This window comes from Panthera tigris, chromosome D2, assembly GCF_018350195.1.
Source record: "Panthera tigris isolate Pti1 chromosome D2, P.tigris_Pti1_mat1.1, whole genome shotgun sequence".
Lineage (NCBI taxonomy): Eukaryota > Metazoa > Chordata > Mammalia > Carnivora > Felidae > Panthera > Panthera tigris.
Window position 1 is genome coordinate 31,428,146 of NC_056670.1, and position 20,792 is coordinate 31,448,937.

The 20,792-nt window shown below is 57.8% G+C and overlaps 1 protein-coding gene across 2 annotated transcripts in view; it reads left to right on the forward strand.

Moving 5' to 3' along the window:
• The window catches only part of UNC5B (unc-5 netrin receptor B), an 82,016-nt gene that overhangs the window by 35,072 nt on the left and 26,152 nt on the right, over positions 1–20,792 (forward strand). The window lies entirely within an intron of this gene.

Genomic DNA, 20,792 nt, shown 5'->3' on the forward strand with positions numbered 1-20,792 from the left:
CGTGCTCCCAAATGCATATAAACGCAAATGCACACACACTCTGCCTTCTCCCCTGGTAAACCTCGTCCTTGCTCAGCTGGTCAGTGGGACATGGGCAGACACCCTGGCGATATGTTTGTCTGAGTCTGCTCCCCATAGCTGCGGTCTTCATTAGTCTCCGTGCAGCTTTTAAACTTTTACCTCTCACCCTTTTATACCGTAGGTGGTCAGTGTGACAGAAACACTCTGTAAATGGCATTTAAAGGCAAATTGGGGGTGCCTGGGTGGCTCAGTCGGTTAAGCGTCCGACTTCAGCTCAGGTCACGATCTCGCGGTCCGTGAGTTCTAGCCCTGCGTCGGGCTCTGGGCTGACGGCTCAGAGCCTGGAGCCTGCTTCTGATTCTGTGTCTCCCTCTCTCTCTGCCCCTCCCCCGTTCATGCTCTGTCTCTCTCTGTCTCAAAAATAAATAAACGTTAAAAAACATAAATAAATAAAGGCAAATTGGATTTTCTTCCGGCAGCTGCCCTGGACTTGGGACTCGTGGGCCACAGAACACAGCCCCCCATCTGCCAGAGCAATTTTCCATTTGCCCAACGATGGGAGATGAGACTGACTTGGGCCAATGTGTCACGAAAGTGGCCGGCACTTTAATAAGTTTGCTTTGACATGCCGTCTCTCAAATGCTTCGCGCGTGCCTGCGGACAAGGTGATTTAAGCTGCAGAGTGTATACGGCCCCTAAAGAGACCTTAAGCTCTGTCTCCATCGGAACCCTCTGCCACCCAGTCCTGAGCGGACGGAGGGATGAATGAACGAAGCAGGAACTCCTATGCTGGGGGGGTCTTCTGTCTGCACACCCTGGGGCTCAGGCGGGGAAGAAGTGAAAATGATCTTTGTTTTCCTGTAAGCGTTGTGGTTTTTGTTTTTTTTTTTTCCTCTGAAAAAAATCCACAGGCTGGGGATGTATATTTCAAGCCTGTCATTTCATTCGCTGTCAGATTGTACTTTTCTGGGACTCTGAAAGCAGCAGAGTGCCGTTTTTGTAAGTAAATGAAGGGAGATGTAGTGAGTTTCGTAAGCACATGAAGTGAGCGCTTTCTTTCCCTCCTCGACAAAAAAAAGTGACTTGCGATCTGGGTTAAAATAAGTATCGTATGTATTACAATATTCTGCCCCATGTCTGCCCTTTAAAAACGGGAAAAGGGGAAGCAGTGCTCTCCTCAGTGGGACCTGAATCTTGAGTTTTATCTTTCCGGGTCTGGTTCCTTCACAGTTGCTCACTCGCTGTGTGCCGTGACTGTGGGCTGGTCTGTTGCCCTCTCTGGGCCTCTGTTTTTTCACCCATCAAACGGGATGACTTTGGGCTTGGGGCAGCAGAAATCGTGACAGAGCACCTGGCCACAGTACGCGGCTCCCTTTTGTGGCTCTGTGCTAGGGTGGGGCAGGCTTGACCTGTGCCTCCCAGGGGCCGGGCATCAGTCCCAGAGCACACGGCCTCATGCCCTCTGCACATTCACAGCATGCATTCGTATCGTATCTCCCATCTGCTTTATTTGTTTGTTTGTTTGTTTGTTTATTTAGAGCATGCAAGTGGGGAAGGGACAGAGAGAGAGGGAGAATCTCAAGCAGAAACCAGTGCAGAGCCCGATGCGGGGCTCGAACTCACGAACCACGAGATCATGACCTGAACCAAAGTCAGACACTTCACCGACTGAGCCACCCGGCCTCCGATTCCACCCCCCCCCAACCCCGCCCCAATCTCTTTCTACTCTCAGTCGCCCTGTGAAGGCAGGACTTGTATTGCATTGTACAAAAGAGGAAACCGAGGCTCTAAGAGGTTGCTAATAATAACAGCCACTGGCTGCTACTATTTTATCGTGTGCCAGGCTCTGTGCTGAGCTTATTTAAATCACACACCCCCCCCCCCATTTAGCTTGTTTAAATCACGCAAGCAGTTGACATCCTCTCTCCTATTTGGAGTGGAGGAAACAGGCTCAGAGAGGTGAAGTGACCTGTCCCAGTCCGGAGTCTTTCATGGGGACTTGCCTCACTAGACAGCACTTGTGAACTCTGGGGGAGAGCGAAGGCAGTGGAGGCATTAAAGTACATTCCAGAGACCATCAGAAAGAACCTAAGTCCGACCTTGGCAGTCTGTTCTCCCCAGAGGAGTAGAGGGCAAGCAGGGAAGAAGGGTACGGGTTGGGGAGAAGAGGGGCTTTTCCTGGAGGACTTCGGGGGCGAGGAGAGATAGGGCAGAGCACGGGCTCCAGGGTGCTGAGGTCTAAGGGCTTTTCTACCCTCTCCCTCTTAGCTCTTTGCCTCTGCAGCTCAGACCCCGACTCCTCCCCTACACCCTACCCCACATTGGCTGTGGGCTCAGGGGATCCCCAGAGGCCCAGCCCTTCCCAGCACTGAGGATCAGAGGTGCTCCACCCCCCAGCAAGGCCATACTCACCACCCCACTCGCAAGGCCAAGGCCCAGGCGCCGGAGTAGACCGTTCCCTGAGCTTTGGCCCTTCCCATGGCACCATGCCCCAGAGATCCTGATGCAAGGAGCAGCAATGGCACTTTCCAGAGATGAGGCTTGCTTTCCAGCAGCCCCTTTTCCATTGCCCAGGCGATACCTCGCAGGCAAGGCTTGGGTGCTAAACGTCAGGAGTGGCGCTGTTTTGGTCCAGGCTAGAGTGTGTGTTGGGGGGAGTGGTACCTGTGTCTGTGAGTGTGTGTACGTACGTGTGCTGAGTCCACTCACTCCCTGGACAGCCTGGGCTTTGCGTCCCTTTCCCTCAGGCCCTGCCAGGCTCCCTGGCACCTGGTTCACAACATTTCCAGGGTGTCAGGAGCTGGGCTTCCCCAAGGGCTGCCGAGGGGAGCAGGAGCAGGAGAGCTGGATGGGGCTGTGAGCCCTCACCCGTCCGCCCTCCCTCCCAAGGGATCCCCACAGCCTGGGGGTTGGAGGGCGCCCAGAGGTTGGAGCAGCTGTCTCAGGAATGTCTCCCAAGAGGTGTTCAGGGAGCACCTGTCACAGGTGGGGTCACAGCTTGGGAGGGGCGTCCAGGGCCCCCCCTCCCTGCTCCACGTGTGTCCTTGCTCACTGTATCATTTCAGCTCACAGACCAGCAGCGCAGTCCCCGGAAATCTGTTCAAGGTCACATCGAGTTGGTGGTATTGTTAGGAGTGGACTCCAAGGTTTCTGACTTTTGGTTCAGTGCTCTTTCCACTATAGCGGGTGGTTATGAAATTAATGTAAATTGTATGCAAATGTCCATGGCTCTCTACACCTAGCATGGTGGGGGAGGGGGGGGTGTCGCAGGGGAGCTGATGGCGATCTCTTCCCTTCACAGACGATCAGATCCAATAAGGCCCATGGAGATCATCCTGCCCACCCCAAGGCTCGAGTCCCAGCGGGCTGTGGTGAAAGAGGAGGGGTGTGTGTTGACTCTGGGACTGTGGGCGCCTGGCGTCCTGCTGCGGGGATGACAACGCCAGGAAGTAGCCAGAGGAAGCCTCCAGGATGGGCCCCCAGAGTCTCTAAGACGCCATGGGCCCAGCACAGGGAGGTTTTCTCACGCATCCTGGGAAGGTGACTAGCTCTCCCCAGGCCCCCTGGGTCCCCATCAATAAGCCGGCCTGAATGGAGAGGCTGGGTTGTGGAGATTTATTTCCTGGCTTTGGAACAAGCCATTCTCCCTGCACCACCCCCCCCCCCCCCCCCGCCACCTTCCTTCTGGCCAGAGAACAATGGGACATCCCCAGAGAGGCCTTCCTGGGGCAACAGGTGCACAGAGCAGGGGGGATGGCCTCTGGCCCCCACAAGCTCCAGCCCCAAGTCTGTTATACACTCCATGAGCCTAGACTGTTTGCTAGGCTTTCAGAACAGCAGCCTGAGGGTTACTTGTTACAATCTATAAGGCTCTTTGAAAGACCAGGCTCCAGCCCTCTCCCCACTGGGTCCAAGATATATTTGTTTGTTTGCTTGTTTGCTTGCTTATACAGTCCAGATAATGTTGCCATCTTGCCCCAGATAATGGGGAACAAGGGTCTGAAAAAGAAGCATTCCTAATCCACCCCACTCCACCCCGCCCCCGCCGCCCCCCAGACCTAGCCACTGATTGCATATCCGTGTATAAATTTCCAGGCTCAGGCCTCGGTTTGTTTTATGGTGAAATCAAAGCGAGCACTTCATCTCACCCCCCGGCCTCCTCACTTAACCCGATCGCACCAGCCTTTCCCGTGTGGTTGCATAGACTTCATACTTAGCGCTCTCCCTACTTCAGCATCCTCCACGCTGGGGGTATATACTTTCATTTACTCAACTATTTCCCCCATCGTTGGGTATTTTGCCCTGGTAAATAGCACCGCAGTGCTCTTCGGGAGAGCTTCCCAGAAGTGGAATTCTGAGGACGTGCCGTCCGTGACACATGTGGCCACAGAGTTTTGCGGATTTGTAGCAAGAGTTTATCCGCAGGTTGTCCTTCTTCGATGAATGCAAAACAGTATTTTGCAGACTTCACACGCTGCCGGACCCCACCAGGTGCCCCTCGTTATGGGGCAGGGGGATGTGAATCGTCAGGGCCCTGCCTCAGAAACACTGGGGGGCCCCTAGGGACCTGCTTTACCGAGCGGGTCCCTCCTCGTTGGTAATTAGCGCCATCCGTCTGCAGTGAGATCTGGAATGAGCGGAAGCCCTTTAAAGCAATTTGCTCTTTTAATCTCACCCCTGTGATCTCATTTAATTTTCGCAGCCAAACTTGGTTCGCTGAGGGTGCCAGAGGCTTCCGTGCTCCACAAGCCGGGCTGAGTCCTCACCCTTTCCAGGCAGGGTCTGACTCCCAAAACACTGCTGGCATTTGTTTCACCCCAAGCAGAAGACCTATCCCTGTCCAGCTACAAGAGGGAAGGGTATAGCGTAAGAGACGTGGCTTCACGCGTAGGCACACAGGCCACCCTCCCCTGCTACAGGGAAGGCGGGACTGTCTACTGAGGTCTACTCTTTGGCGTTCTCCGTGTGTGTGCGGGCCGCCGTGGGCCGGGGGGGACCTCAGGCGCCCTCCCATGCAGTTGGTGTATGATCACCCCATTTTAAAGACCAGGAAACTGAGGCTTTGAGTCCCAATGACTTGCCAAGGTCCCTACCACGTCCCCTTCCCTGAATGATTACCAGGTGGCACCCCACAGGGAGCTGAGGTGCTGCCACAATGTCTTACCCCAAGGTGACGGGGTAAGTGGCCGTGAGCCCACCACACCCTGCACCAGTGCCCCTCACACAGCCACTCCAGCCCTGGCCCCGGCTCCTCCGGGACAGGAGACTCAGCTGAGCCAGCAGAGCTCCTAGGCGGTCAGCAGCCAGGCTAGGAGAGAGAGCCATGGTGATTTACGGCCGCCTTGTCCCCTAGCGCCCTGCCCGGGCCCGGTGTACTTACTGACTAATGGAAGGCCCAGCGCAGAGGGAAATAATTCTGCCAGGAGTTGGCTCCGGTGACAGGGGCAACCACCCTTGCCTGGGGGTGAGGACGGGATAGGGAACAGAGGGAAGTAGAGCAGAGGCCAGAGACAGAGGCACACGGAAGGCTCTGAGAAAACAGATGGAGCCCAGGCAGGGACTAAGAGGTGCAGAGGATAGCCCCGCCTGGCAGTCCAGTCCCTGGACCAGCTTCTTCAGGGCCCCGGTGGGGAGCCAAGAGGTGAGCCAGGAGCCCAAGGTCCCAGATGTCCACCGGTGCACCAGCTTGAACATTTGGTGGGGATTTTGATATTCACAGAACATCGGAACTTCTCACCGAACCCCTCGATGACAGACGAGCAAGCAGAGGCCCAGAGAGGGTCAGGGACTTGTTCAAGGTCACACAGCAGTCAACTACCGAACTGAGACAAGAGCCCAGGTCCCCTGCCTCCCTGGGCTGTCACAAGAACACACGAGCTAGTGTGGAGCCCAGGGGGATGGCAAGGAAGGCTGTAAAAAAGGCACAGAGTATGAGACAAAGCAGAGAGTGTGGAATGTGGGGGTGGGCCGTCCTGTCCAGGGACGCAGGATGAAGGAAGTATACTAAGGAGGAGAATTGGGACAGCCCCAGTAGCAGGAGGGGAAGGAGTCCAGCAGCCAGTATAGACCATCCTGGCAAGGACAGGTTAAGGGGGAGACCCCGGAAAGCTACACCTCGATGGATCCCTTCTGTTAGTTAGCAGGTGCTCCCTGAGGTCCTTGGCCAAGCACTAAGGGACAAGCCGAGCACCCCTAGATCCCGCCTTGCTCCTCTCCACTAGCAACCCCCCCCCACCCCCCGCCAGCGTGTCTGGCCTTGTGGTGGGACGAGGAGAGCCCGGGGTCAAATCTCAGCTTTGCCACCAGCCCAGCTTCTGAGCCAGGCATGCCAATCAACCTCTGTGAGCCTCTGTTTCCTTATCTGTTAAGTGGGACCATTCTGCCCACCCTACCAAACAGATGGTGAACTAGGAAGTTTGAGTTGAGAGGAAGCCTGAGTGAGGAGTTGCCGCTGGCCTCAAATCAGGTGTCTAAGGACCCCCGTGTCTCTCTGGGACCCCTTTCCCCTTCAGGTCACCCAGACCAGTCACATAGGCGGCTAGCCACCTCGGTGATGCGTCCCGTCTGTGGAATGGGCAGAATCGAGGCCGCCGCGCCGGGCTCCCGGGCTGGAAGGCATCCCGGACCGGGCAGTGAGCTCCCGCCTCTGCACGCCAGGTGCCGTGCGGAGGTGCTGTGTGGGTGTGGAAGGTGTTGCCCCTGGCTGGGGACCCAGCAGCCATCTGGGCCTGACAGCCAGAAGGAGGGAGCCAACCCGTGCCTGTTGCAGGGCAGAGGCGAGGCTCTGTTCCCTCCCTGGAGCTGGGGCAGGCTGCGGCCAGGTGTGTGGGGAGCTCTGCCAGGCCACCCAGCCTCAGTGGCTCACGCAGACGCCCAGTGTGACTGCCGCGCACCAGACCGGTGCCTGCCGTACTTGTGGTCTGTTCGAGGAGGGCGACGCCCTGATGCCCACTTCACAGATGCAGCACAGGGGCCCAGAGTCTTGGAGCGACGTGTCCCAGGATGGCACTGCGGTGACCGGGCATGGTTGGTGAATGTCTCAGTCCAGGCACTGGACTAAAGCGTTCCACATGCGGTCACGCTCATTCCTCCCAGCTATCTTCCAGGCCGGGGCTCCTCACAGCTCCGTTTTCCAGGTCTGGAAATCGAGGCCCGAAGAGGGAAAATCAGTTGCCTAAAATCCCACAACTGTAGCTGCCACGATTCTCCCCCGGGGTGCTGGGGCTCTTTCCGCTGAGAGCAAGGGCCCCCAGCCTCCTGGCGAGACGTGGGTGCCCTCAGCTCCAAGCGGAGCTCCCACCTCCTGGTCCGGGCTGGAGGAATCCGTGCATTGCCTCGTGCTTGTCTCTGGCCACCTGCTGGCCAAGTACAGGATGGGAGGCAAGGGCTTGCAGATCAGGAGGTCCCGGAGTGATGCCCTGGTGCTTCAACCACTCTTGCTTCTTGAATGTCCAGAGGCCACCCTACGTCCCTTCAGACCCAGCCCTGGGGCCCCCAGGACACCTGGCTTGTCACTGAGCTGTGTGGAGGGGATGGCTTCCTTTGTGTCTTTCCCAGAGCCCTCTACTCCGAGCATCCGAGAGCAGCAGGACAAACCATGTCCTTGGAGAGTGTCCTTATAGAAGAAGAAGGTCCAGAGAGAGGAGGGGACTTGACCCAAGGTCACACTGCTTGAGGCCTCCCAAGGAACCTCTAGAGTTCCCTCAGAGAAAGGGCAGGAAGAACCAAGGATGGGCTTTGCCCATCTGGCTCCCACCCACCCACCTGCTCCCATGGTCACTCAGGTCACCACCCTTGTCCCCACCCTACCCCAACATTGTCTTTTCTCTTGGGGTTGATGCCCAGATGAGCAGAGGATTCACCAGTGGGCACAGACTTCTTCCCCAGAGAACTAAACATCCTGAGCCCCTCTTCCCCCTCGCTGTCCAAGGACCCGCAGTCACCAACCTGTCCGAGAGCCAGCTGGAAAATGACAAGAGATTGGCCGAGCCTGAGAGTGGGAAGCTGGGAAATGTCCCAGCCTCCCCTCGTGGGCAGGGTGAAGGGAGGGCAGGTGTAGCTGTTCATTGGAAAAAGAATCATGGCTAATCTCAGCCGTGGACAGCCCTTTACTGGTTATAAAGCACTTTCACAGGTCTAAGGAGAACCTACCGTTCACCCCATCTGAAGATTAAGAAACTCGGGCTCAGAGAGGTGAGGTGGTTTGCCCAGGGCCACACAGCCTGTTCATGTATGAGCAGGACTGAGTTTCCTAAGCTCTCCAGCCAGACTCCTTTGTGATTACTTTTACATACGTGACTGTTTAGCTGAACAACAGGCCTGGGAGATTCACGTACGCCTCCCCATTTTATAGGAAGGAACTTAGCGCACAGAGAAGACCTGTGGGCACAGTGCCTCTCAGCCACAGCCAAGCGTACCAGGTCGGTGGGCCTACGCCCCCCACCCCACTCCTGCATTTAGAGGCAGACAACCCTAAGCAGCTCCAAATCTGCCGTCGTGGACGTGGGACCACTGCTGATGCCTGGAACAGCATGGTCTGGGTCTGAGCCAGAGCCTCTAGGAGACAAACCTTCGTCATTGGCCCTTGAGATGGAGAGAGGTGGGGGGCACACAGGGCCAGGGGTGGGAGCTCTAGGGCCCACTCCGTTTCATGGCCCAGCACAGGGGTGGCCCAGAACTGCTCCCGCCTCCTGCCCAGAGGGTGGCTTCTCTGCTTTTGCCAACTGTCTCCAGCCCTTGTGTTTCCACACCTGAGATCTAAAACTTCAGCTCCAGAAAGCATACCTGAGACATCCAGTCTTTCTTTCCGGGGGCCCCACCCTGGGGGCAGCAAGCAGGGGTGCTCAGGGCCCCCACCTCCCTTCCTCACAATCCCAGGGAGGAGATGGCAGTAGGTGGAGGCAAAAAGAGGCAGGCTGGGCCTGGGAGTTTAGAGGCCTCTGATGGCACCGGGTGTGGCCTGTAATCCCGCTGGCTGGCCGCCCTGTTCCCTAATTAAAGTGTCCTTTTGAAAATGCCCTCCGGTCCAGGCCTGGCAGGGCTGGGAGAGGCAGGCCCCTCCCAGAAACCTCAGCAGCGTTCTCACCTCCTCTGGAGGGCCTCTAGGCTCAGGGCCTTTGGTCATCCTGGTGAGGCTGGGGGAGTCCTGTGAAAGTGAGGACCTCAGGGTCATGCCCGGCTTTTCAGGGTACTGGCGCCCCAGACCCACCTCTCCCACACCCCTTGCTGAAGGCACCAGGCTGTCCTTGTCCAGAGAGCCTGGATCAAAGGCACTATTGAAGAGGCTTGTTAGAGCGGGGGATGCCAGGGGCAGAACGGCGCTCGGTGGGGGGGGGGGGGGGGGGTGAGGGGGGGGTTGCTAACCAGAAGACTGAGTCACCACGGGCCAATTGTGGTGAGTGGGCAGCGGGTGGCTGGAGCCAGCTTTTCAGGCTGGGAGGAGAGCCCAGCCAAGAGGCCCAGGAAAAGGGTGTGCTGGCAGCCCTGTGAAGAGGTTGCCACTGGCTCACCGGGACACCTCCACGGGTGAGCAAGCCTGTTCCTCTGCAGTCCCTTACGCAAGCCGCCTTAGGTCAGGGCAGCAGACCAGACGGCCAGGTCAGTACTGCGGGGGCGGGGGCGGGGGTGGGCTTGAGTCTCTTGAGTCTCTCCCACACTGGAAGCCCAGAGTTGGGACTGGGCTGAGGGTGCAGCGAGAATGGCCAGTGTGCACCCATGGAGGCTGGTCACTGAGTAAGAGCCACTCCATTACTGGGACGAGTCACCCCCAACTCTCTGGGCCCTGTTTCCCCCTTGGGTTAAGTTGGGGTGAGTGGGGACAGTTCAAGCCAGAGATAGTTGAATCTGTTTTTCATCACTTGATTGGTGTGACTGGGTGTAGCCCTGTGTTGAGAAGGAGTCTGAGGCCCTGTCCAGGCAGGTGGAGATTGATGATTGATTAGTAATGTCTGCCACAGCCTCTGGATGGGCCCTGCTGCTGTGTATTTGCACATGAACTAGGTTTTCTCTACAACCCTCATATTCTCTACCATCCTGAGATTCCGAGGCTTGTCTGGCAAGGCCTCCCACATCCTGGTGCTGCCTCTGGATCCTGAGATGCCAGTGGAAATTGGTCTCGAGTTTTCTATCTCCAAAAGGGGGAGAAGGCCTTCAATGAGCCGTTCAGGCCTTGACTCTAAAACTCATCGTTCTCAGGGTCACCGAGCCCTTTCTTGTGCCCCGCTGTGTGCAAGATGGAGCGTGCCCGTGTTCCACAACCTTCTCCCTGTGTGAACCTGGCTGAGCCCTGGGAGTTTCCCTTTTACTGGCTGTGTGATTCGGGACAAGTCAGCTAAGCACTGACCCGTGGTTGGTAAAGTGGGGGTGATGGTGTCCGTGCCCGTGGAACACAACTGCATGTGTAGCGTGCTCAGCCCCAAGATGGGGGTGCTCGTGAAAGGCTCAGAAGAGCCAGTGTCTTTGCCCATTCTTGACCTGGGCTTTGGATGGGAATTTTGATGAGGGCGGGCGGGGGAAGTTCAAGGGCAGTTTCAAAGCATCACAGGCCCAGACTTTCGGCTCTCCGCCGCGTTCTGCGGTGCCGAAACCATAGCCCCAGCCTGAGCTGGCTTCTCCGTAAACTCCCCGGTCCCTCCCTCTAACCAGCCCCATAAAAAGGGAGCAGGGCAGGAGGGAGTCCGGCTGCAGACTTTGTAATTTGGCTTGGAGGCGGCTCCTGTTCGTTTTAACCAGGCTGTAATTAGGGCTGGCACCCGACACCCCTCATTACCGGAGCCTGGAAGGAGGACTCTAATTATAGCATGCTGGGTCCCGGCTGGAGTGGTGGGGGGCCAGGCAGAGCAGGGCGGGGGGAGCTGCAAGGCCAGCAAACGGCTCTCCGGGGTGGGGCCGCAGTGCGTTCCCCAAGGCTCCTCATTTCTCTAGCTTCCAGAGCCATTCATGGGCAGGGTGGGGCATAGGTTGAATGGAGGCCTCTTCCCCAGGGAGAAGAGGACCCAGAGGAGCCCAGGAGGCTCATCCATTCATGCAAAAAGCATTTATTAAGCGTCTACTGTGTGCCATGCTGGCGCTGGGAGTCAGCAGGAGGCACACGTGTCCCACCCAGCCAGGGATGGTGTTCAGGCAGAAAGTGCCACTAAGGACATCTTGCTGCTGAAAACATCTGAGTATGTCCACCCGGGGTGGCAAACAGCCCCTGTCTCGAGGCTTGAGGGTTCCCAGTTGCCCCATTCACTCTCCGGGGACCCTTCCCCAGCCTCACTTGGCACAGCAGGACCTAGAGGACCCTGGCCCAGAGCCCACACAGGTGGCTAAATGCTGCGACTGCCACCGTGCATCTGCCCCCTGGGACGAGGATTGGTGGAGACCCGGGCATTGAACAAGGAAATGCACGGATGAGTATGTAATTCGAAAAGGCGATGAGGGCAATAAGGAAAAGAAATACTAGAGGAAGAGCCAGGGCCCCTGTGTAGCTGGGAAGGGCAGGCAGGGCCGGGCTCTCTGGAGAAGTGACCTTCCAGGCGAGACCTGAAGGCAGAAGGACTCAGCCGGGCGAAGACGGTGGGGCGATGATGCAGCATTCCAGGTGTCTCCACTGGAGGCCAAAAGAATGGAGGCCTGCAGGCTGGGAGCTTCTGCTCTGAGGTGTCCCCACGCCAGGTGGAAGCAGATGCGGTGGGATTTCTCCTGCACATGGTGCAAAGAGGGCTCGACCGTGATTGTGGATGTACAGTCCTGGGCCAGCTCTGCCAGAGTGCTGTGTGACCTGAGGCCAGTCACACCCTCTCTGGGCCTTGGCATCCTCATCTGTCCCCTGGGAGGCCCCTACAGACTGCAGGCCCTCCTTCCCTGCCACCACCCCTGGCTATTTGAGGAGGCTGTGAGTAGCAAATCCCATTGAAATACCACATTTTGGGATGCCCTGACTGAAGCCAGGGCCCTGCAGCCGGGGTGGGGGTAGGGAGGCCCCGGAGCTCTGGCTGAGAGGCTGAGAGCTTGGGGCTGAGAACTCCAGGCTGTCCCATTCTCTTTGCTGAGTTAAGAGCCACCCGGAAGCAGACACAAAGGCAATTGTCCTGAGCTGGAGGCTGCCCCTAGCCCCCCAGCTGAGAACAATTGGGGAGGAAAAGCAAGGCCATTTGTCCAGCACGGAGTGCGGCAGTGACGGCGGCTGGGAAAATGCCGAGTATTTCTCAGCTAAAATTAGACACCTACTAAACATTTACATCAAGGGCAACCTGAAGCCTCTATTGTTTTGAACTTGAGATCCCAGAGGACATGGGAACAAGAGGGTCTCAGGACAAGCACGTGACCTCCTCTCTCCCGGGGGCTGGACCAGCCAATGCCAAGCCATCCCTCACACCTCGAGGGTGCCCAGTAAGGAGGAGCAGGCTAGGGGACAGAGGGACAGACGGGGAGGGAAGGGGTCTGGCTGGCCAAGGGCACCAAGTGTGGTGGCTGCCACAGCTCTGGTTCCCTACTGGCGACCTTCTCCCTTCAGCAGTGACACCGTTGTGCCCTGGGCCGAGTGGCTGGAGCTGGAGGGTTGGGGGGGGGGGGTGTTGAAGGAAGTGCAAGAAACATAAATAAGAAAACTCTCCATCCTTTGTGGAGGAATTGGCCAGAGTAGGCATCTCTCTGCCTGTCGGGGACAGGGCCTACCACTGGGCTCCCAAACCTGGCTTAGAATCTTTCCTCTGCTGCTTGGGGACTCTGGCAAGTTCCTTACCCTCCCGAGTGGCTTCGGGTAAACGGTGGAGGCGGATAGGTGAAGAGTCACAGGGTTGGAAAGATGGTGACAATGGTGACAGTAAAAACAACAACGCAGCTTATACTCAATACGTCTTTGTGCTGCGTGCCAGGCGCTGCTCTGAGCGGTGTCATCACTCCCGTTTTGCCGATAACGACACTGAGGTCCGGAGGGGCTAAGTGGTAAGGTCCAAGGACGCAGGTGCAGGTGACGGCTGTCATTGTCCTTACTGCCACTCGCCGGAACCCGAGTCAAAGCTGAGGTAGCCGGCACCATGCTGCCATGCGATTCCTTCGGTTCCTTTTGAAAAGCGTCCAGCGGAATCATAGAAGCTCAGGGAAAGGGAGCTGACTCCATCAAGCACTGTTAGGTGGGCTAAGCGTTTGATACTTCTGTTGGGAGACACGAGAGCATAGAGGACCGGCAGCAGCCCCTGGGAACCTGTTAGAAATACACGTTTCACTTGTTAGAAATGCCCCGCCGCCGACCTGCTAAGGGGGGGACCTGGTGGGAGAGGAGGAGGAAGGCCACGGTGCGCTGGGATTTACAAGCCTCCAGGTGACCCTGGCGCATGCGGCGGTTTGAGAACGCCTGGCATAGAGGTTAACGAGCAGGGGCTTAGAGTCGGCAAGATCCAGATTTAAGTGCCGACGACCCTGCTCTGTGACCTTGGGCAAGTTACGTAGCTTCTCTGTGCCTCAGTTTCCTGGGTACCGGGGATCGTGCTGCCTCAAAGGTTGTTGGGAGTATTCAGTTGGATGATGTATGCCAAGCGCCCTGGGCAGTGTCTGGGAACGGGCTGGCCTGTACACAGCAGGGGACCCGCTATGACTCAAGGCCATTGTAAAGGGAAAGGTGGACCTGTGTGGCCAGGGAAGCCCCCGAGTCCCAGCTGGAGTGCAGCTTTCCCTCCGAAGCAGCCTAGCAGAGCTGAAGGTAACCCCACTGGCCCGGGGCTGAGGGGTCGAGGGTGGCTGACCTCCTCCCCACCGGGCTGGCTCCCCGGCTTTCAGGAGCCTTCAGTGTTCATCAAAGAGACACATGAACCGCATGAGGCTCTTTTCTCCTTCCCTTTCTCAGGGAAAGAGCAGAGGCGTCTCCAGGGAAACCAGGTTTGAGAATTAGTCTGGAGTCGGGGAGATCTCCAGACCTTGGGCTCATGGGGTCAGGGCCCTCGGCTGCACGCCGGTGGCCTTGCGGTTTCCAGGAGAGCGTCCTGGCTCTTGTCCTCACCACCTGTGTGTTTTTGACGGCTCCTTGGAGGTCTCTGGGGAGCCCTGTTCCCTTTCATGCCCTTCCTCCCCAAGAGGAGGCTCCTGGGGCCGGGCCCGGCAGGGAGCACAGCCCTACCTCCAGGATCCTGGTGGGAACCCTCCCACAACTGTCCCCAGGTCCCCCGAGCCACCTACACACTTCAGTGGCCGCAGCTCACGCTGCGAAGTGAGCACACGTGTTCATGAGATTGTGTCCATTTTCCAGATAAGCCAAGGCCCCAGAAGGTGAGGCAGCCGGCCTAGCCACACGGTGAGCGGGAGGCCAGCCCGGGACTATTCTGGTTTTTCCTTCCACGGAGCCACGCTTCTCCCTTTTCTCCTTTCCCCTCTCAGACTCCCTTACCCCCTGGGAGAAATCCACCAAAGAGTGGCACATTGAGGGCTGTGGTGGAACAGGCTCAGAGCCATGAGGCATCTGCCTTGAAGTGACACGGTGGCAAAGCTGGGGTTGACCGGGTCCTACTCTTCTTCATACTGTGTTTCAGGCCCTTTCCTCCCCTCTGCCCTCACTGGGGCCCAGCTGCCCTTCTCTGGAGAAGAGCTCCGTCACTCAGTGCACCGGCCAGACACCTGCCCTCTCACCCTTCCTCTGGCTCTGGCTCAGAGGTCAAGGTGAGCAGGCCGAGCCCTGAGCCAAGGAGGCCCAGGGATTACATCAGCAGGTACAAACAAGCAGGCAGGAGCAGGGCTGGGAGTCCCGCGGGGCCGGGGGTGGAGCTCCACCCGCCCCACGCGAGTCTGTTTCATTCCCTTCTTCCAGCTTGCATCAGCCTTTTGCAGCTCCTGTCATCACCGCGTGGGCCGGGGCAGCGGCCGGGAGGCTGGGGCAGGGTGGGCAGCGAGTGGGGCGGCTGGCGGGCACCTCGAGCCCAGAGGAACAACCTAGATCTACTGGTCAAGATGTCAGTCAGTGATCCCGGCAGGCCCCGGCAAGGCACGCCCACCATTTCTTACTGCAAAACTCAACGATAAAGAATTAGCCGGAGCACTGGGCTGCCCACCTGGCAAAATAGTTTCACACTTGGGACCTTGATAGTGCCAACAACCCTGGGCGGGGGGGTGGGTGGGGTGAAGCAAGTAAAATGGCCCATTTCCCAGAAGGCAAGATTGAGGCCCAGAGGGAAGCGGCTTACCCGGGGTTGCTTCAGAAGCCTGTGACAGTGCCATGTGTTTCGGCTTGAGAAAAATATGAGGGATTATGGGGGCCTGGAGAATGAGAAATCCCTATGGCAGTCGAGGTGGGAGTAGTCAAAGCATGCTTCCTGGAGGAGGTGGGCCGGCTCCCTGACTGAGAAGGAGGGAGCTTCAGACACAGCTATAGCTTTGTTTCCGCACCGATGGTGGGTCAGCAGGCAGAAGGGCTGTCACAGGACTGTGAGGCTAGGCTAGAGGCAGACGGAGCGGGAGCCTGAGTCAAGATCTGGGATCCTTAACCTTGAACTTTTGCTGTGAGCTTCTCCTGGGTGGGACTGAAGCTTGGCCATTGCTCTCCAAGGCCCTCCCATAGGCGTGATCAAGGGGAGGCGAGGATGTTTGATGAATGAATGAAAGAGTAGGGGTGAGTCCCTGCCCACCACCCTGTCCCCCTCGAGGTACACCCGAGCGGCCATCTGGGTCTTCCCCTTGGCTTGAGACACCTGTCTCCCCGCGTCTTAACTGCTGACAACTCAGCTGTTCACCGGGCCCAGGGCCAGGGTCTTCTCCACCAGTGGAACCAGAGGGAGGCAAGGGCAAGAGCACTGGGCCGAGTGCCAGGATGCCCACGTTCCTGTCCAGCTTTGCTTCCAACCTGCTGTGTGGCCTGAACCCAGTTGCTCCCACCTCTGGGAGGCCGAGTCCGCAAGGTCCGCCTTCCTTGGGGTCACGGAACCTCAGCCCAGTCCTGGCCGCGTGGAAGAGGCAGAGCAGGAGCGTAGGAGTGTGGACGAAGGCCCGTGATGGATGGCCACCTTCTTCCCCTGCTCTCAGGGCCCGCGTGCAAACCCAGGTGGATTCCAGGCTCGGAAACGTACGAGGAGAAGCCCCCGCACTGCTCCGCTCACCCTCGGCCGCGGGTGCCGTCAGGTTTCTCTTCCTCTGTTCCTCTCCCCGTGACTCGGCCTCCACCTCTATTCATCTCTCCTCCTTCGTCCCATGCCCCATTTCACAGATGGGCAAAGGCCAGAGTCTGCACCCCCTTTCTCTCTGTCCCTGCCATGGTTCTCTTTGTGCGAACGTGATGCCAAGATACCAGGGTCGCTGTAGCCACTGACTGGCTGTTTGCCCTTGGACAAGTCACTGCTCCTCTCTGGACGTGAAGGCCTTAGACTCAGATCTAAGGGCCCGCAGCCCAGGGTCTGAGCTGCCTCCCCGGTGCCTGCCAAGTGGCCCACAGCCAGCACCGGGGCAGGGTCTGGCCGGGCGTGGTGGCCGATGGCAGCCGGCAAGGATCGTAGCAGATTTTCCACTTTGCAAAGTGTTGGCAGTTGTCTCCCCCCTGCGAGGAGGGCTTGTGCAGCCCTAGAGCATGATGTGATACCGCGAAGGCAGGGGAAATTTGTGCCTCGGAGCGCCCTAAGAACAGGCCTGACTCCAGACTTCCCGGGAGGACATGCAGGCACCTTGCCTGCAAGGGGAGTCTGTCAGGCAGCCCCCGAGCCAGAGGCTGCACGCACGGGCTTTTTGACTTTTCCAGAACACAGGGACAGGATGCTGGCATCCTTCTGCCCAGCGCCCAAACGTGCAAAGCCAACCTCGTGTCACCGCCCAGTGGCTCCCACACCAGCTCTGCGTCCGCATCCTGCGGCTTCTCCGGCGGCCCGGAAAGCTGTGCCAGGGGCAGCCGGGCCAGCTGGCCTGCGCCCGTGACGTGATGTGTGGGACTGTGCCGAGCGCCAGAGAGATGCCTTGTGCATTTCGCTGTAGGTTCAAAGCGGCTTAAAAGTCTTCGGTTAACAGCCTTGCAAGGGAAACAGAATATGCCGCTGTATATGGTGACACCTCATTAAGTAACAAAATATGTGTCGTGTCTAGAAAAGTCCAAGAGGACCGATGTCCCGTGTTCATTCTGGGACACGGGGGGTGGGAATGGGTTGGTTTTATTTTCATTCTTGTTTCTTCCCAAATTGTAATCAGAAAAGGCCAAGGGAAAAAAAGCATTTTCATTAGAAGGACAAGGCGGATTTTTTTTTTAATGTTAATTTATTTATTTTGAGAGAGAGAGAGTGCACAAGAGCGGGGGGAGGGGTGGGGGGGCAGAGAGAGAGAGAGAGAGAGAGAGAGCGAGAATCCCAGGCTGACAACCTGGAGTCAGATGAGGGGGCTCAGCCTCACCAACCGTAAGATCACGACCTGAGCTGAAATCAAGAGTTGGACGCTTAGCCAACTGAGCCACCCAGGCGCCCCTAAGGAGGTTTTTAAAAATACAGTCCCTCCTCGTCCCCTGGGAGTCTAGAGTCCAGTTTTCCTACTGGCTCTGCTGCTCAGGTGCTGTGTGATTTTCAGGCCAGGCCACACCCTCTCTGATCTCCATTCTAGAGGACAGGAATTAGATGGTCCCTGAGGTTAGTGGCATCCTTCAGCATAGGATTTCCAAAGGGGCTGCCCCCCCCCCCCCATGGCTCAGGTCAGCCCAACCAGTGGGCATCCCCTCTGGCCACTCCCTCCCACCTCCACCTGCCACCCCAGGTGTTAGAGAAAGTCCTGCGTCCCCAGGAGGCCCAGCTAAACAAGCAAACAGGATTTCCAGGTTCTCCAGGAGCTTGCCTTCCAGAGAGCAGACCTGTCCAGACACAGACAGCAAACAATCAAATACAGGAAGAAGGTATTTCAGAGAGAGATGAACTCTGTCCAGAAAAACAGACAAACAAACAAAACAACCGTAAACCCCAGGACAGTGCAGACCTAGCACCGGGGATAGCAGAGGATGACCAGAGTACATTGGCCGGTCAGGGAAGGCCTCACCTGGGAAGGAGCAGGTGGCACTGAGGTCTCCGTGACAGAGAGTCACCACAGGGGCACAGGGAGATTGGCCGGCGGGGCGCGTGCATTCCAGAAGGAGACAACTGCAAAGGCCCTGCGGTGGGAATAAAGGAGGCACGTTCAAGGGGCAGGAAACACGCATGGGTGGCTTAGAGCACGGCGGTGACGGGTGAGCATCTGAAGTCAGATTGTTCAGTGAGGGGTAGGACTTCATTCCAGGTGCAAATGGAAGCCATGGGAGGGGAGGGGGTAGGCAGGGGAGGAATTTATTTCTGTCTCGTAAGATGGTACCGGCTGCTGTGAGGGGAGTGGAGGGAAGAAGGGAGCACAGTGAGGAGGTCTGAGCAGGAGCACATGGGCTTGGAGACTGAAGGGGGTGGTGGGGGCAGCCGTGTGGTTGAGGCACATCTAGAAGGTTTATCTAGCAGCCTCCAGGTCCATCAGCAATGTGGGCGGGATGCCAGGGAGAGAAAGGGAAGCCTCCCGAAATAGGACTCCAGCAGCTGGGTGTTTGGTAGAGGCTGAAAGTGCAGCTCAGAGCCCCCGCCCCATCCTAACTCTGAACGGAGGAGAAATGACCAAACACAGGGGTCCCCACAGGCCTGAGCCACTGCTGTTGTCTTAGAGCATGGACGTAAACGGCCCAGAGAAAGGAGTCACTCTCCCAGCCCAGTTGGGGCTCCCTGGGCATCCAGGGGAGAGAGGTTGTGGACTGGGACCGTGCATGGGGTCTGCGTGTGTCTGTTGGTATGAATATGCATGTCTGACTGTGATGTCTTGGGGGCCGCACCAGGCGAGAATGGATCCCTGTTTGGCCCGGGCACCCAGAACAAGTCTAGGACTTGTCAGGCCCATGGAGGTAGGGAGGCCAGGTGCTGGGGTCAGGAAGCCAAGACCCTGTTCCCTTCCAGCCAAGCTAGTAAACTCTGGAGAGACTCCGTTTGCTCATCTGCAAAATGGGCAGGAAAATAGCTGCCCCCCTGCTAATCCCTCGGGGGCATGGTGGGCCAAAGGAGGCCTGTGGTTTCACAAGAAGAGCTTTGGGTTTCTTGGCAGCTATGAGCCTGAGCATGTCTTTTTTATTCATTTCCTTGAGCTTCAGGGTCCTCACCTGTGAAATGGACCGCCTACGTCCCAGGATTGTCGTGCTGCTCATGTGTGTTATCCCATCGTGTGCTGGCAACTGGTCATGATCTGGAATGTGATGGATGAGAGGGCTTTGAGCCCATTGTCAGAGAGAAGAGGGGGAAGCAGAATGCCCCCTCCTGAGGGCCCAAGCCTCCAGGTGTAGTGACACGCTGGGACCTGGGGCTCGGAAGGGGAGCCTAAAATTAGCCCTAGAGACGCCCAGGCCCAGGGAGTCCAGTGACCGATGGAAAGGTGGGGAGGGAGGGCCTGGACCCTTGAGTGTGGAATACAGCCTCCCCAGGTACCCCTGGGAGCCTGAGCCCAGTAACTGTAGTGTCCCTCCCAACTTTGTAAGCAGCGGGACCCCCAATAAAATGGGCCTGGGCTCCATTCCAGGATTCTGAGCCCACCCTGGGGCCTCGTCTCCAGCCTCCCGTCAGTTCCTTCGCTTGCCCCTGAGCCCTTCCAGGGGAGACACTGAGGATCAGCCAGACACCCCCCTTCAGGATGCAGGCTCCTGCCACAGCTGGCCGTCTCCATGAGGCCGCTTCCTGTGGCCAGCACAGGAAGTGATGTCATGGGCACAGGCAGGTCTACAGAGGGTATGGGAAAAGGGCTGCGCAAGGGGCCTCCTTTGTTAGAAGTAGCTCCGCGTCCCCCAAGCCCGCCAGCCCCCATTTGTCATCAGTAACGGCCATTGTAACCACCTCTGAGGGGGGCCCCAGCCTGAACCCCACAGCCGCCAGAAGCCAGGGCCAGATGGAAGAAGGGCTTTGTGTCCAGGGAGGGGTCCTTCCATGGGGGGTTTATGTGTTTTTAAAACATAATAATAAGTGGCCTCCGTCCCCCCCACCCTCCCCACTCCCCACTGAGCACATCAGCCTCGCGGTGAATGGAAGAGATTTTCCATGCAGTGGGAGGTCAAGTCTGGCGGGAATTAGCCCGTGTCCAGGGGCTAGAGAAAGACTGATTGCTGATGATAAATGTGCCCAGCGTGGGGTGTTTCTTGCTCCCTCACCTCCCGCCTGCTCCCCTTCTCTCCTCCCAGTCCTGCCCCACCGGTGTGGGCACCGCCTCCCGCCAGCCAGCCCTGGAGACACACGGTCAGCTAGAGATGCCCGCCTCTTGGTGCTGAGCCTAGGGGGCTCAGGGCTGGCCTTGTCACCCACCTGGGGACAAAAAGAGTGGGCGGGGATGTCCAGGCCCCGCATACCACCTCAGCCTCATGCTGAGGTCTCTGCCCTGGGCCAGACCAGAGCGGACCCGGCTGAGATGGATGGTAGTGAGTTTCCATCCCAGGCAGGGGGCATACGGAGACCGCGCGTCTCCCCGCAGCCCTGCGCTGGCTGTGCTGTCTGCCCTCCTCAGTCCCGAATCAGAAGCCGCGCTCTGGCCCGGCTTGGCTACTGATTTGCTGTGTGATGTTGATCAGTCGCTTTCCTTCTCTGAGCCGATGGAATGCGAGACTCCAGGCCCCTCTGATTGTGACTTCCTGTGCTTCTGCCTGTTCTCCCCTTTCTTACAGGTGGGGAAACTGAGGCCCCAAGGGGTGAAACAACCTCCCCAAGGTCTCAGTGGCAGAGTGGGGGTTTGAACCCATTCCTCTTGGGGTCCCCGGAAGGGAAGCAGAAGCCCCTCTGTGAGGGTCTCTCATTCAGGGA